Source organism: Coffea arabica, chromosome 4c (assembly GCF_036785885.1).
Source record: "Coffea arabica cultivar ET-39 chromosome 4c, Coffea Arabica ET-39 HiFi, whole genome shotgun sequence".
NCBI lineage: Eukaryota > Viridiplantae > Streptophyta > Magnoliopsida > Gentianales > Rubiaceae > Coffea > Coffea arabica.
The window spans coordinates 45,121,219-45,136,996 of record NC_092316.1 but is presented as its reverse complement, the minus strand read 5'-3'; the positions used below and the strand labels follow the sequence as shown (position 1 = coordinate 45,136,996).

General features: G+C 35.3%; 1 non-coding gene across 1 annotated transcript; it reads left to right on the top strand.

Moving 5' to 3' along the window:
* The first annotated feature begins 8,047 nt into the window (after positions 1-8,047).
* On the top strand, positions 8,048-8,155 carry LOC113740496 (small nucleolar RNA R71). The gene has a single exon (XR_003460491.1). It is a non-coding gene; the product is annotated as a small nucleolar RNA R71 (small nucleolar RNA).
* Positions 8,156-15,778: the final 7,623 nt, after the last annotated feature.

Genomic DNA, 15,778 nt, shown 5'->3' with positions numbered 1-15,778 from the left:
AAAAAAAATCAAATGTGTGAGAATTTATGAGATTAAGGAGATACAAATAAGATTAGAAGTTAACGAGTGAATTAAGGAAACAAAATTTTAGTTTAATAAAATAGATGAAATATTGGTAAAAAACTAAACTAAACTGGAATTGTGAGGGAATTACCATGCAGCTTTGAGAGTTATCTGATATTAGAAGTGGAATGGTGTGGGAGAGCTTGGGGATTTGGACACCACCAACTGATGAAGCTGGGTGATCAGTTACCTAGTTATTATCGACCGAGAGAGAGTGAGATAGAAAGGTTGCAACTCGTGAGAGAGTTTTGCATTTTCTCCTTGGACAGTAGCAACCGAGGAAAACAGAGAGCTAACCATTCTTCCTTCTAAACACAAACACCGAGAGCTAGGCCAGTGATAGGAGGAGGAGGAAACTTTGTTAGTTTCATTCCTGGCCAGTCATCACTGAGAAGAAGAGGGCAAGCAAAGGCAGTTTGAGGAAACCGAAGCTAGGAGTTGGAATAGTCCACAGTTACGGTGTTCTAAAGGAAAAGAGGAAGTAGCTGTAAACCAGATAACCGACTCGAGAGTAGTTCCTTTGGATAATTGGTAAGTGTTGTCGAATGTATATGCCTTATTGGTTATGTTTCTTTAAATGAATTTATGTGAAAAATGTGCTTGTTTTGAATATTGCTAGTGATTTATTGTGGTGTGTATATCAATGTTCCCTCGCCTTCTAAGTCGGGAGTGTACTTTATCGCACTTGGCTTAGTTGAGCTCGAAGGTTGATTATTGATTGATTGATACTGTAAATGTGCATGAATGTAAGCATTTGGCTGAATTGGGCCATAAAACCCTCTGTTCAACGGACTATTCGAGCCAGCAAGGGGTTTGGTCGGATAGGACGGTAGTTTTGGATAAATGTTTTGGTATACTCGAGTACTACCTGGAAGTTTGGAGATTACTGAATTGATTGTTGAATGTAGGGGATTGTTTATTGTTTCAAAGGACATAAGGGGGTGAATCGGCGGAGTGAATGCAATGATATTGAAATGAATGTTCAATGACAATGAAATGAGTGTCTCTTGACACTGGAATGAATGCTCAATGACATTGAAGTGGCTCTAATGCGAGCACCGTATCCTTTTAAAAGTGATTGTATGGAGAAATGTGTACCGTTTGTTTAATTGTAATGATTTAAGTGTTTATTAACTGTTACTTGCTCGGCAAACCTCACTGAGTTTTAGCTCAACTTTTTAGCTTTGTTTTCCTTACTGGAGCTGGTGGTTGAGGATCACTCGAGGGTTTTAGGAAGTTAACTTGGAGATCTTGTGTTTGTGAATCTTTTAATATTTTTTTTAAGGTTGGAACTTTTGTATTGAGTGAAGTATTGTATAAGATTTGAATGGTTAGTTGTGGCTATCTAAATGTTATCTCTGGAATTAATGTAAGTAAGTGAGCCCTGGCGAGAGCCAGGCAGGCAGTTCGCTAACTTCTAGGGTGCGCCTTAGGAGAAGGTGGGTCGTCACATCGGCAATGGAATTCGAGCGTATGAGGACTCCCGATTATGAAACATATAATCAAGAACATAGATATCACTTTTACGGACCTCTGTATGACCCATTTTTTTGGGTATGACATTGTGCGCCATCATATAGATAATGAGATGATGGCGAAGTTCAAAGACACTCGCCAACATAATCTCCTTCCTTGAAAACCTAAAAGGTTGGTACTCCAAACTAAACCTATTCATGGCGTGGAAAGGATCCCACCGCCTATTAGGTGCAACAGAACCTTCTTCAAGTCAACCGCCCGGCCTTAGTTGTTACATCCCAAAATGGCAGCTAAGCGCTCTCGCGACAAAACAATACGTCTCCCTCGCTCCCATGATTCCACCATCTCACCACTGTGATACTCTTTATAATCAATGTTGGCGAAGAACTCTCACACCGAGTCAGGGTAGAAGTGAGTTGGTAATTTGAGAATCGGCGCCCAATCAAGTTGATTAAACGCCTCCGAGATGTGATAAACCATTTCAATTTCTGCACTCACATGCATGTCTCAGAGGAACTCCAAATTAGCATGCGCCTCATGTCACTCTTGATTTCAAAAACTAATGAACTCGGCACTATCAAAAACGGTAGTTTTAGCACTACGAGAAGTACCCTCCCCTTGTTGTCTCCGCACCGGTTGAGATGAAGGTGACCTCTCTTCTTAACTTTCTTCAATATCCTCACTCACCTCCATTTCATCGCTACTAGAGGATGAATAGACAACTTGCTTTCCTCTTGCCATAGTACCTAAGAAAAGAGTTTCAATTATCCACATGTACTAAGACGCATTACATATTTTTGACAATAAAGAATCCCAATTGACTCAAATAACCATAAAGACATATCTCCATGTCATAAAAAATTAAATAAACATATTCCAATGACCGCTATTATGACATACGAGAAATGACATATTAAAAACGTCAAAAATTGCTAAAATCACCAATGTGTCAAAATAGGCTACAAATATATCCCAATTAGTGATATTAGCCCTAATCATGATTATAGCAATTGATATTTAGCAACAATATTGCACATTTAACTATAAACAGGGTTAAACAAAAGTTATCCCAATAACTCACAAAATTCATCAAAATTACTCACTATACACAATACACATGCTAAAACATTACAACTAACCATTTTTAATCATAATCATCTATCACAAATGGCTCAATAACATTTCAAGCTAATTTTTCAATTTTAGCCAAATATAGCAAATTTAAATTTTAAAAAACTAATAATCCATCAATTTGCTATATTTGAACATGTAAACATACTTAAACAACCTTATTAAACATAATGGAAGCCACAAATATCAATATATATCATCAAAAATTGGAAATTAAAAGATGTCAAAAAACTCAGGAAATTAAAAAATATCAACTTCTAAAATACCAAGATTTGATAAAGAAACTTATCTCAATCACGTAGATGGATGATGTTAATGATACAAAAATCCCTATGAAAGACTCTCCAATTGACCCCAATTGCTTGGATAAGAGTTGAGAAACCCTAGTCTCGAATCTCCTTAAAACCGATTATTGAGGTGTTTTTGTTGGATTTTAATCGGTCAGAAAGGCTATATGATGCTCAAAAGGTATTGGGTTGATAATTTTTAGCAAAGATATGGAGCAAAAATAGAATTTTGTGAATTGTGTGTGAGTGAAAGAAAGAAAACGCGGTTGGAAGAAGAAGGTGAAGAAGAAAACTGAAAAAGAAAATCACGTTTTAAGGCTTTTTACCAACAAGATAATATGTGACTTTACAAAACGCGCCTTCAAGTCACATTTTGCTAAGTCACATTTTCTTCATATTTCTTGTAGAACTAAAAACGCGACTTCAAGAATACGCGATATCAAGTCATTGAAGTCGCATATTCTGTTTTGTCCATGCAGAATTGAAAACGCGCCTTCATGTATACGTGACTACATGTCGCGTATTCAAGTCGCGTTTTCTGCATTAACTTTGCAGAAATGAAAATGCGATTAGGGTAATATGCGACTTAAAGTCGCGTATTGCTACAATCCGTGTTTTCTTCTACCAAATTTTGCAGAAATGTTAACTTTTGAAAATTACACATGATATCCCAATTACTCAAAATGCATCCTAACATGCACATATAAAATGATCAAAACATGCATTTTACCCCCTTTTAATAGATCAAATACATCTTTAACGCAAATTGAGGGGTTAAGTTTCTTGATCGAATTTCACCCTTTTCACCTCAAATGGTCATCTCTGCTTCCGTTTGCTGATCCTATAACACAAAAATAACAAACTAATTTAAATACATGTATTAAACATAAAATCATATCAAATTAACATATATAACTTAAACATTGGGTTGCCTCCCAACTAGCACTTTTGTTTATGGTCGTTGGCTCGACTTAAAAGATTTGAATCTTTGAGTTGAAGAAGAGTCACCCAAAGGAAGAGTCCTTTGGGAATGATTTCCCCCACCAAGTAGAATTTTAACCGTTGTCCATTGATCTTGAATCATTCGTTTGTTGCATTAACCACTTCAACGACCCCCTAAGGAAATACTTAAATAATTTTGAATGATCCCGACCACCTTGATTTAAGTTTTTCAAGAAATAACTTAAGGCGCGAATTGTATAAGAGAACCTTTTACCCCACCTTAAATTGTTTGGGTATAAGATGCATATCATGTCAATATTTCACTTTATTTTTATAGATCTTGGCATTCTCATAAGCATTTAGACGGTGTTCCTCGAGTTCACTCAATTCAAGTAGTCTCCTTCCACCTGCAAGACGAAAATCCATATTAATTGATTTGATAGCCCAATATGCCTTATGTTCAATTTCTACCGGCAAATGACAAACTTTTCCATATACTAATCGATACAGCAACATCCCCAAATATGTTTTAAATGCCGTTTGATACGCTCACAATGCATCGTCGAGTCTTCTTGCCAAACTTATCTCGAGTTATTCACCGTTTTCTCCAATATGAGTTTGATCTCTTGATTTGCCAATTCCGCTTGTCCATTCGCTTGTGGATGGTATGGAAGTGATATCTTGTGCCTACAATCATACTTAAGCAACAAAGAATCATGAAGACTTGGTTAATGTAAGAACAAACTCGTCCGAAAAATTCTCCTTAATTAGAACTTGATCATTGATCGGGATATACTCTAATCACGATAAATGATTTGCCACAAGGTTCTCCGATCCCTTTTTGTCTTTAATCTCTACATCAAATTCCTACAATAAGAGAATCCAACGAATTAGACGCGATTTTACATCTTTTTTATGGAGCAAATATTTAAGAGTTGAATGGTCCGTATAAATGATAACTTTAGATCCTATTAAATAGGATCTAAATTTATCTAAGGCAAATATCACCGTCAAGAGCCCTTTCTCCATGGTCGCATAGTTAATTTGTGCTTCATTGAGCACTTTACTTGCGTAATAAATCACATGCAACATTCCTTCCTTCCATTGACCTAACACAGCTTCGATTGCATAGTCACTTGCATCACACATCAACTCAAATGGTAGCGACCAATCCAGTGATGTTATAATCGGTGTTCAGGTCAACTCCTTTTTCAACCTATCAAAAGCCATTAAACATTTATCATCAAAATGAAATAGGGTATCTTTGCACAGTAAATCATATAATGGCTTAGCTATCTTAGAAAAATCTTTAATGAAACGTCTATAAAAGCCCGCATGTCCAAGAAAGTTTCTAATCCCCTTGACATTGCTTGGAGATGGCATTCACTCGATTACTTCTATTTTAGTTTTGTCTATCTCAATTCCCCTTGTGAAAATCTTGTGCCCTAAAACGATTCCTTTTTGGACCATAAAATGGCACTTCTCCCAATTCAATACGAGGTTTGTCCTTTCACATCTCTGCAAGATCAAATCCAAATTATAAAGACAATTGTCAAATGATGAACCGTATACTGAAAAATCATCTATAAAAATCTCTATAATTTTCTTAATATAATCAGAAAAAATTGCCATCATGCATCGTTGGAATGTGGCAGGGGTATTGCAAAGGCCAAATGTCATCCTCCTAAAAGCAAATCTGCCATATGGGTAACTAAAAATGGTCTTTTCTTGATCTTCGGGAGCTATTGCTATTTGGTTATAACCTGAAAATTCATTAAGGAAATAATAAAATTCATAACCAGCAATACGTTCCAATAATTGATCAAGAAAAGGTAGTGAAAAGTGATCTTTTTTAGTGACTGCATTTAACTTTCTATAGTCTATACATACTCTCCACCCTACCAAAAGTCTAGAGGGAATGAGTTCATCATTTTTTCCCCTTAACTATGGTAGTTCCACCTTTCTTTGGGACAACATGAATTGGACTAATCTATACACTATCCGAGATAAGAAAGATTATATCTGCTTCTAACCACTTGATAATTTCTAATCTTACCACCTCTTTCATATTCGGATTTAGCCTTTTTTGCAATTCGACCACCGATTTGCAATTGTCCTCCAAAAGAATGTGATGCATGCATATGGACGGGCTAATTCCTTGAATGCTGGAGATGGTCTATCTGATAGCCTTCATGTGCTTCCTTAAAACCTTTAGCAACTTATTAAATTTCTCATCTTCCAAGTAAGCACTGACAATCACGGGTAGAGTCTCATTTTTACCAAGAAACTCATATTTCAAATGGCTAAGAAGTGGCTTGAGTTCAAACCTTGGAGCTTCTATCTCCGAAGGTGGTGGAAGTCCCTTCCCTTGTCCAAGGCTCTCGTACAAATGCCCTTTCTTATAAGGAGGTTGTGCATCTAAATATTAGGTCAATGCTTCAATTTCTTCATCGTATTTCTCTTGCATCCTTGTACTTGTTGAACAAAATTCAAGAGGATTGAAATCAAGATTGACTCGATTCAACTCTTGGGTTAGCAATTCAAGAGTGCTAATTGAACAAGCATGATCGGTAAAAGAAGGGTACTTTTTCATTTCATTCAAGTTAAATACTACCTCTTCTTCTCCTATTTGAAATTTGACTTTGCCATTTTTAATATCAATAATAGTACCCACAGTTGCCAAAAAATTGTCTACTTAGAATAATTGGCATAGACATATCTTCCTCCATATCTAATACCACAAAATTCACTGGAATGATGAATTTTTTTAATTTTAATCAACACATTTTTCGAAACTCCCAATGGATATCTATAGACTAATTGACTAATCGACTAATTGCAAAGTAATATTAGTACGTTTTAATTCATGCAAAGCTAATTGTCTAGTCACCGTTAGAGGAATTAAGGATACACTTGTACCAAGGTCACATAATGCTTTCGAAAATTCGATATTACCGATAGTGTAAGGTATAGAAAAACTCCCTAGATCCTTCAATTTTTGTGGCAGTTTGTTTTGTATGATGGCGCTGCACTTTTCAGTTAATGCTATCATTTCATGATCCTCTAATCTCTTCTTTCATGTCATAATCTCCTTGAGGAACTTGGCATATGAAGGAATCTATAAAATAGCATCAACGAAAGGAATATTAATATGCAATTATTCAAAAATTTTGACAAACTTATCAAAATTTTTGTCAAGTTTATTTGGCTTGAGTCGTCTAGGAAATGGAACCGCTAGAGGTATCAGAACGGGAGTGGAGGATGTAGGTTGTTCTTCTTCCGATTTTTCTTTACCACCTTCCCCCACACTTTCCTCTTGCTCTATTTGCTTATCTCCTAGTCTCTCACTTCCCTTGTTCCCTTTATTTTCTACCACCGGAGGATCTTCTAGTTATTTACCACTACAAAGAGTAATGGTCTTGACGTGTTTTTTCGGATTCACCTCCGTTTTACTAAGCAACTCCCCTTGATTTCGATTATTAATAAAGTTGGCGATTTTACCAATCTAGACCTCTACGTTTCTATATATTCTGGTCAATTGGTCCAACCGCCCCTCTAGCTGTTCGAATCTCTCCGACGTGCCCTTTTGCCAATTTTTTCACCGCAATCTCCCAATCCGATTTGGTACTCATCTGTTGTTGCCTTGGTTGGAATCCCGACAGATTAGTCGGCCTTTGTGGGTTACTTTGATTTTTTTACCCAAAATTTGGATGATTTCTCCACCCTGAATTGTAGGTATTCAAGTATGGGTTGTTTTGAACATTCCTATTGCAGTTATTAACATATTGAGCCTGCTTAAAATCAACACATTCATTAGTATCATGTTCTCCTCCATATATGAAACAATTTACATGCATATTGGAAGAAGAACTTGTACCACCTCTGGCTTGTCTATTCAACACTTTCATCATATTGCTCATTTGAACACTAAGCATATTGATGGTGTCAATTTCAATCATACCTGCTTGCCATCTTGGATTACCTCTTTAATTAGGCCATTCATAGTTGTTTGCCGCCATTTTCGCTATCAAACTTTGAGTTTCTTGAGGTGACTTTGCCATCAAATCTTCACTTGTGGTTGCATCGATAGTAGTTTTAGTAGAAAAGGATAAACTATTATAAAAAATTTGTAGAATTAGCCAATCGAGAAGTCCATGGTGTGGACAATTCCGAAGCAAATCTTGAAACCTTTCCCATGTTTCATATAATGACTCACCATCAAATTGACTAAAACTAATAATATCCATTATAAATTTAGCCGTTTTACCAGGTGAAAAATATTTATTCAAAAACGACCTAAAAAAATCATCCCAAGTAGTGAAAGTGTTAGGGGCATGAAAATGTAGCCAAATTTTAGCATTGTCTCTTAATGAAAATGGAACAATCTTAACCTTATAGCATCTTCACTAACTCCATTCATTTTGATTGTATCACATATCTCCAAAAATGTGACTAAGTATCATTTGGATCCTCTACGGCATTACCTCTAAATTGAGATTGTTGCACCATTTGGATTAATGATAGTTTAATTTCAAAATTATTAGCGTTTACCGTCGACTGTGCTATAGTTGTTTGAGATCCTTGGGTTCCCGATAGAGCAAAATTCCTAAGAACTCACCTATTTGCTTCATTTTTTGCCATTTCCTCTTCAAAAGGTAACTTTATTGCAATTCCCTCTATTTGTTGTCGAACCTCTTCTCCTTCTTGTTGCTGTGTATGCCTTATTTGTTGACTTAGTGTCCTTTCAATTTTCGAATCAAAAGGTGCTACTACTCGTAAAGTCCGATGCATACACTACAAACAAAAATAAAGAAATTATGTAGAAGTATTTCACAAAACTACAAAAAATTCTAACTTAACTAGAAACAAAGTTTAACTAACTAATATAGAGAATGTCTAAATTAATAAAACTTGGTTGGCCTTAATATTGCCGCTTCCCGGCAATAGCGCCAAAAACTTGATGAATTTTTTATATAAGTACAAGTTTAATTCTGAATTACACCCGTTTTACTGCAAGCATACAGGTCAAGATAGTAGTTAGGGTTTATATTGGGTCGATACCACAGGGAGCAACTTTGCAAGCACTAGATCCTTACTTACTCTATTATTTAGACTAATGATAGATTTAAGCAAGAGAATATGTAATTACTACTACCTAACTAATCTTAACTAGATATTTGCAAGGCAATAATGGAGAAAATTCACTAAATACTCGAGTCTAAGGATATAGATTCTACTTATGATATAAAAGACACAAATATATAGATTTACCTCTTGTTACAACTATTATTTAACTAGGGATTCATTTCCAATCTTACCTAATCTCATTTTCATGATAAATTGACCTAAAATAGACTAGTTTTCCCTATTCTAATAGTAAATAACTAGATCTACTCTTGTTTCCTTCATGAAATGCAAGTTTAATCCACTTAAGTGTACCTCTATTCTCATGAGTCTACTACTCAAGATTTATTTATATTGTTCCATCATTATTACCAACTTTCATTGAATAATAACAACTAAAAACTTGTTATTGGTGATCAAACAATAACAAGTGATAGGCATGCACAAATAAACAAGTTAATACAAGGTGTAATAAGTGTAAAATATATTCATTTCATATCGAATAACCATAAGTTTCATCTATTCCCTAGATCTAAAAATTTAGCTACTCATATAATATGTAACAAGAAAGAGCATAGATTCATCGCAAGAACACATATTGAATCACGAGTAAAAGATAGATAAAGAAAGCTTAGTTAAGATTAGTGAAGAAGATCCCAATGATCTTCTATTTCTTCAACAAAATGGGTTGTATAATGAAGTCTCCAATTGTTCTCACAAAATCTCTAGTTATAGAGAACAAAATAAGACTAACCTCTAAGTTCTAATACTAAAATCTGATGATACTCTCTTCTAATATGCTCTACTCTCTATTATTAATGATTCTAACATCTCAAGTGTTAAGAGAGTCAAAAGCTGGTTTTTGGACAAGACATAAAGTCCCTTGTTTTCTTCCAAAAGGTTCCTTGAACATATGCAGTCGAAATTCTTGTCTAGAGTTTAACTGGAAAGTAGTGTGAAAGCAGAGTAAGTGGCTAAGCAATTTGCAGAAATTAGACTACAATACGCAACTAGAAAATATGCGACTACAACCCACGTATTGCCAAGTCGCATATTCACTTTTGTGAATTTGATCTCATTTCAACTACCATTTTCTTAATGATAAAGGTCGAATAGCTCTTGTTCAAAACATGAAAGTTGTAATTCTTGAGTTAGCTTTCCAATGCTTTAAAAATCATCTAATTTAGAGTCCTGTGGATCGAGATATGACCAAAATAGCATCACCTGGTCAGAACTCTGTACTTTTATATTTCGACTTTTTGACAAGGAAGACGACTAAACAGGATTTTGATGTCTTCATACCAAATGTAGATCTATATCTTAACTTCAAAATGTATAAGAATCACCTCAATCTGATGCTTGCAACTCAAGTTATAGCCGAAATAGGATAATGTGTCAAAACTATCTGCACTTGCATTTCTTCAATTAAATGTTTTGCACTTCATGGCTTCTTTAAACCACTTCAAATCTTCAATACTCATCCAATTCTCTTCTCAATTCGTGCCAATTGATGATTGAATCACTAAACCTACAAAAATATGAAATTTTTTACGTGCGCGGTGTATACATATAATATTAAACTCATCCCAATCAAGTTTTACATTTATAAACTCCTAAATACCCCACACGCAATTTATCGCAAGTATACGAATCGTGAGCGAGTATAGGGTATTAAGGGTCGATCCCATAGAGAAGATTGCAATTACCGATGTTTTCAAACTCCTTTATTATTTAGATTACCACAAATATAAAATTTATGAAAATAACACTAGAAAGCACCTAGAGATATGAAATTTCTTACTACTCTTGCAAATGAGAATACCGGTTAAGTGAATGTTATTATCTTGACTAATTATGGCGTAATTTCCTTATATATGTGAAACCTACTCTCGTAGTGAATCAGCTATACTTATAAATAAGTCATACCTACTCTCGTGGTTATGAATTAAATACAAGCTCATTTCTTCCATGAAATTACATGAACAAGTTACTTAAGCCACATAGGTGCACCTCTACTCTCGTGAGTGTGTTCCCTAGGTTTATCACTTCCTTGAACTAGTGTTAAATTCCAATTCTCATTGCAAACTTAACACCTTTAGATAATTACAATTAATGGCCGGTTAATCATGATTAGAAAAACAAAAATGATAAATAACTTGCTCAAAATAATATCATCAAATAACCAAGTAAAGATCATAAACAAGATGTAGAAAGTTCATCCATACTCTAGGCATAAATTTTAACTAAACATGGTAAAAACAAACACCAAACTTGTATTATAGTTAAACATGAATTCAAATACAAAAGAGAAAGTGATAGGAGAGAAGTCACCCTTGTCACATGAGTTTCAAACTCTCCATCTTTGCTCCTCCAATCTTCCTCCAAATCTAACTACAAATACAAGAAGAATAAACTACTCTACCTATACTATACTAATGAATTAAGAAAAACTAGTGAACACTATTTTTGGTGAGTTTTCCTAGCCTTGCAAAGTTATTTTGAATCTTGCAAGTCCATGGCTATATATAGATGAATACAGTCAAGAAAAGAGGCTTGAAATATCCCTTTTACAGCTGCTAATTGGTTGTCATACGTTCGTCCATAGCTGTGAATTATTGAAGGAGAAAACAGGTTGTACCAGTGGAGAGCAGCTATTTCTGACCAGAATCTGGTTACTTCAACTGCTATTTTCTCTATGATGGCGGCTGAATTGGCTCTTATGCAAAACATAGAAGTTGTAGTCCATTGAAATAGCTGTCAAATGTTTCAAGAATCACCCAAATCGGAGCTTTGTAGACTGCGATATGACCAAAATACCAAAGCTTGGTCAGAGCTCTATTTTCAACTTTGGACAGCAGTGTTGAACTTTGGTATTTCGACCTTTTGACTGAGAAAACGGCTAAATTGGACTCTGTTGTCTTCATACCAAATTTAGATACATCTCTTAGCTTCAAATTGGTTTAAGAATCATCCCAATCCAATGTTTGTAACTCAAGATATAGCCAAAATACCAACAGCTGCCAATGCTGACTTTTTGTTGCATTCTTTTGACCTTAATTGCATTTATTCTTTCACACTTCATATTCTATTTTTATCACTTTAATCCATCATCAATCATCCAAATATCTTCTCAATGCAGTCAATTTGATGATTGAATCATTAAACCTACGAAATATGAAGTTTTTACCGTAAAAATCTATAAAAAATGTAATTTTTACCACTTAAACCATAAAATGCATATTTTCATTAGAAACTTAGTTTATTAGCTATAAAATTAAATAAAACACACCAAAACTAATTAATAAATCACACTAAAAATATGTAAAATATATTCTTATCAATTTTCACCATTAAAATCCATAGAAATGCAATCTTTGCCACTTAAACCACAAAATGTATATTTTGACTAAAACCCTAGTTAATTAGTTATAAAACTAAATAAAACACATCAAAACTAACCAATAAAACAACTAAAAACACATAAAATATACTCTTATCATGAGTTCGTCTCTTGGTGACCTCGGTTCTACCACTCCGTTCTAATGATTATTACCAGAAAAGTGACGAGACGAAAAACTCGTCTCGTCACTTTTCTGGTAATAATCATTAGAACTGATTCTAAGTTTCCTAAGTTCTCTGATTAAATGTATATTCTTAGCTCTTTTCTTTAGTTGATTACATTTCATCTTCCCATTTGCATATCTGATTTTCTATAGCTAACACCCAGTCGGTGACTTAAATGCTTATCGAATTCTTATTGGCTCTAATGTTTGTATGCAACTTTAGCAAAGAACCCGTCAGTAGTAATTACCTTTACGCACTCAGTGAAAAATTATTAATACTCATAAGAATTTTTCTCCAGCCAATTTATCATCTTTTTCATTTATTATAGGCATGCCAGTTGAATTTACAAGACTTATTTACCACGGGTATGCCAATTGAATTCACAATGCATCAGAATTCAGAAGTCTAAGATAAGTTGAGAAGCTCTAAATGAGTTCAAAAAGATCTTTAATTTGTACAGATTTGAATTTTTCACTTCAATGAATTGAAGATGAAGAAGCAAAGGGTGTTTGAATATGTACACAACCTCCGTTTGTCTTTGAATTCGCAGGCATGCCAATTGAATTCACCAAGGTATCAGCAAACAAGTTTTGAATTCGGATCTTGACATTGATCATTGATGGTGAGTTCCTATGCAAGGCAGAAGTGCTCACCAGGGTACCTGATCTCGGAGCAATTTGGTTTTAAGGGGGGAGCAAGATATTTATTTTATAAAGATGCTCCCATGATCATAGGAAGATAAGGGTGGAGATTTTTTCCACTTGCATGACGAGCCATAGCTATTTTCACCCTCAGGTGGCCATCCTCTCAGGAATTATGGGGTTGGTCGAGATCCCCTCTTCAAGAATGACTACAAGAATAGATTGGTAGGAGGTCGAGCTGCTCTTCTTTTTCCTCCTAACTGCTGAAGGCATGACAAGGGCTTTATACTTTTACCTCTTGGCTATGCTCCCCGTTCCCAAAATGATCAGGTCAGATACTTTCACCACGGCATAGAAGAAATGAATCATTACTCAATAATCAAGATGATCAAAACATTACTCAATGAAATGAAAATTACAAGTTTTCTTGAACCTAGAAGAGTAGAAAGAAGGTTTATTGGAGCTAACAAGAGTTCGGCTAATGCTTTCCCCTACCAAGACCGCCTCGGGGTAGAACCAGCCATTTATCTTGAGGCTCAACCCTTTGAACTTCTAAAAATTTTGCTCTTCAACAAGTTCAGGAGAGGGGTCAATAGGTGCATTATGAGATCTCCCCCGAAATTTGTTTGAGAAATCATCAGTGGGAATAAAAAAAAGAATTATTCTTCCACCTCTTAATTGAGGTGGAGGCATCTTTTACCAACTTCTGGACATGTTTGGAGTAGGTTCCAAAGTAGAACTATCCTTTCTTATTTTCACTATTCTTTATCATGTAAAATCTTTGAAATAGTTTGACAATAGGATTCACTCTTTGTTCTTGGTACAACATCTCGAACCCCATAAGAATTTGGATGGCATTGGGAGTGAGTTGGATGATCCAAGTTCCCCAATACCAAAAGTTATCCAGAAGAAATTGAATGATTAGCATTTTCAGGCCCGCTTCTAGTTGTTTAGCATAGATTGCCACTTAACATTCAAGCAGAATACCGCTGATTGATTCGTCTCAACCCAATATATGTCACAACCTCAATGAATAGGGTAGACTCGTAGCAATGATCTCGCCTCAACCTAATATATGTTATAATCTCGACGAAAGACAAACTTTTTGAATTTTGAAATGCCCGTCTCCTTCTCTCTCTTTTATTAATGAATAACGGATCGACTGACACTTCCCTGGCAAGATACGTCAATCATCCTAGATTGACATTTCGTCTTCTCATAATCTAAGGTCTCAACACGTTTCCCTTCTTGACTATAGAACATAGCCCAAGATGGAGAATCAACTAGGCTCACTCCAACCAAAGTTGGGGGCTTATGTAGATATCTCGGCTTATGGGAATTCGAACCACCTCGTCCATTTCACTGATTCAAGAGACAACTTGTCCCAGTTATTTTTAGATGAGAGTTCACCTAGAGAATTTCTTCTATTCGGAACAACGGACATCTCGATTAATGATGCGACTGGTGACTGATAGCTTGATGTGATTGTGAGCCACACTATTGCTCAGATCTATAATTAACACGGCTGCCCTAGGTTGTCTCATAATGTCTGACAATTGTAGATCTCATCATATTACACATAGACCCTTCTAATATATATACCCATTCACTACTCACAAAAAAGGTATGCAATTTTATCCACACAAACAATTCCAAAACTACTTTTGACTTCAGCATTGAAGTGAGACCAGGGGACTAGGTTCCGGCTACTTTATATTTTGCAAGTGAACTCGTTTCTTGGTGACCTCAATTCTAACACTAGGAACTCACCTCGTCACCACCCTAGTAATAATCATTAAAATTCTTTTTAAATTTCCTAAATTCTCTAATTAGTTGCATATTCTGTTCTCTTTTCCTTAGTTGATTACATTTCTATCTTTAATTCTGCTCTAGCTAACACCCAGCCGGTGATTTAAACACTTGTCGAATTCTTATTGGCTTTATTGTTTGTATGCAATTTTAGTAGAGAATCCATTAGCAGCAATTACCTTTACACATCTCGGGAGGAATTATTAATACTCGTAAGAATTTTCCTTTAGCAAAATTTATCATTTTTTCTTCTATCACGAGCAGGTCAATTGAATTCACAAGACTCATCTACCACAAGTATGTCAATTGAATTCACAACGCATCAAAATTTAGAAGTCTTAAACAAATTGAGAAGTTCTAAACGAGTTTAAGGACATCATTCTTTAATTTGTGCAAATTTGAATTTTTCATTTCAATGAATGGAAGATGAAGAAATGAAGTAAAGGGTGTTTAAATATGCAAAGAGGTTGCAATAGTATTTGAATATGTACAAAACTTGCATTGGTATTTAAATTCATGGGCATGCTAATTGAATTCACTAAGGTATTAGAAATCAAGTTCAGAATCAGGATCTTGACATCGATCATTGATGGTGAGTTCCCATGGAGGGCAGAAGTACTCACCGGGGTACGTGATCTTGGGGCTACTTAGTTTCAAGGGGGAAATAGGATATCTATTCCATAAAAATATTCCCACAATCACAGGAAGATGAGGATGCAGAGTTTTTCCCCCCTCCCCCCA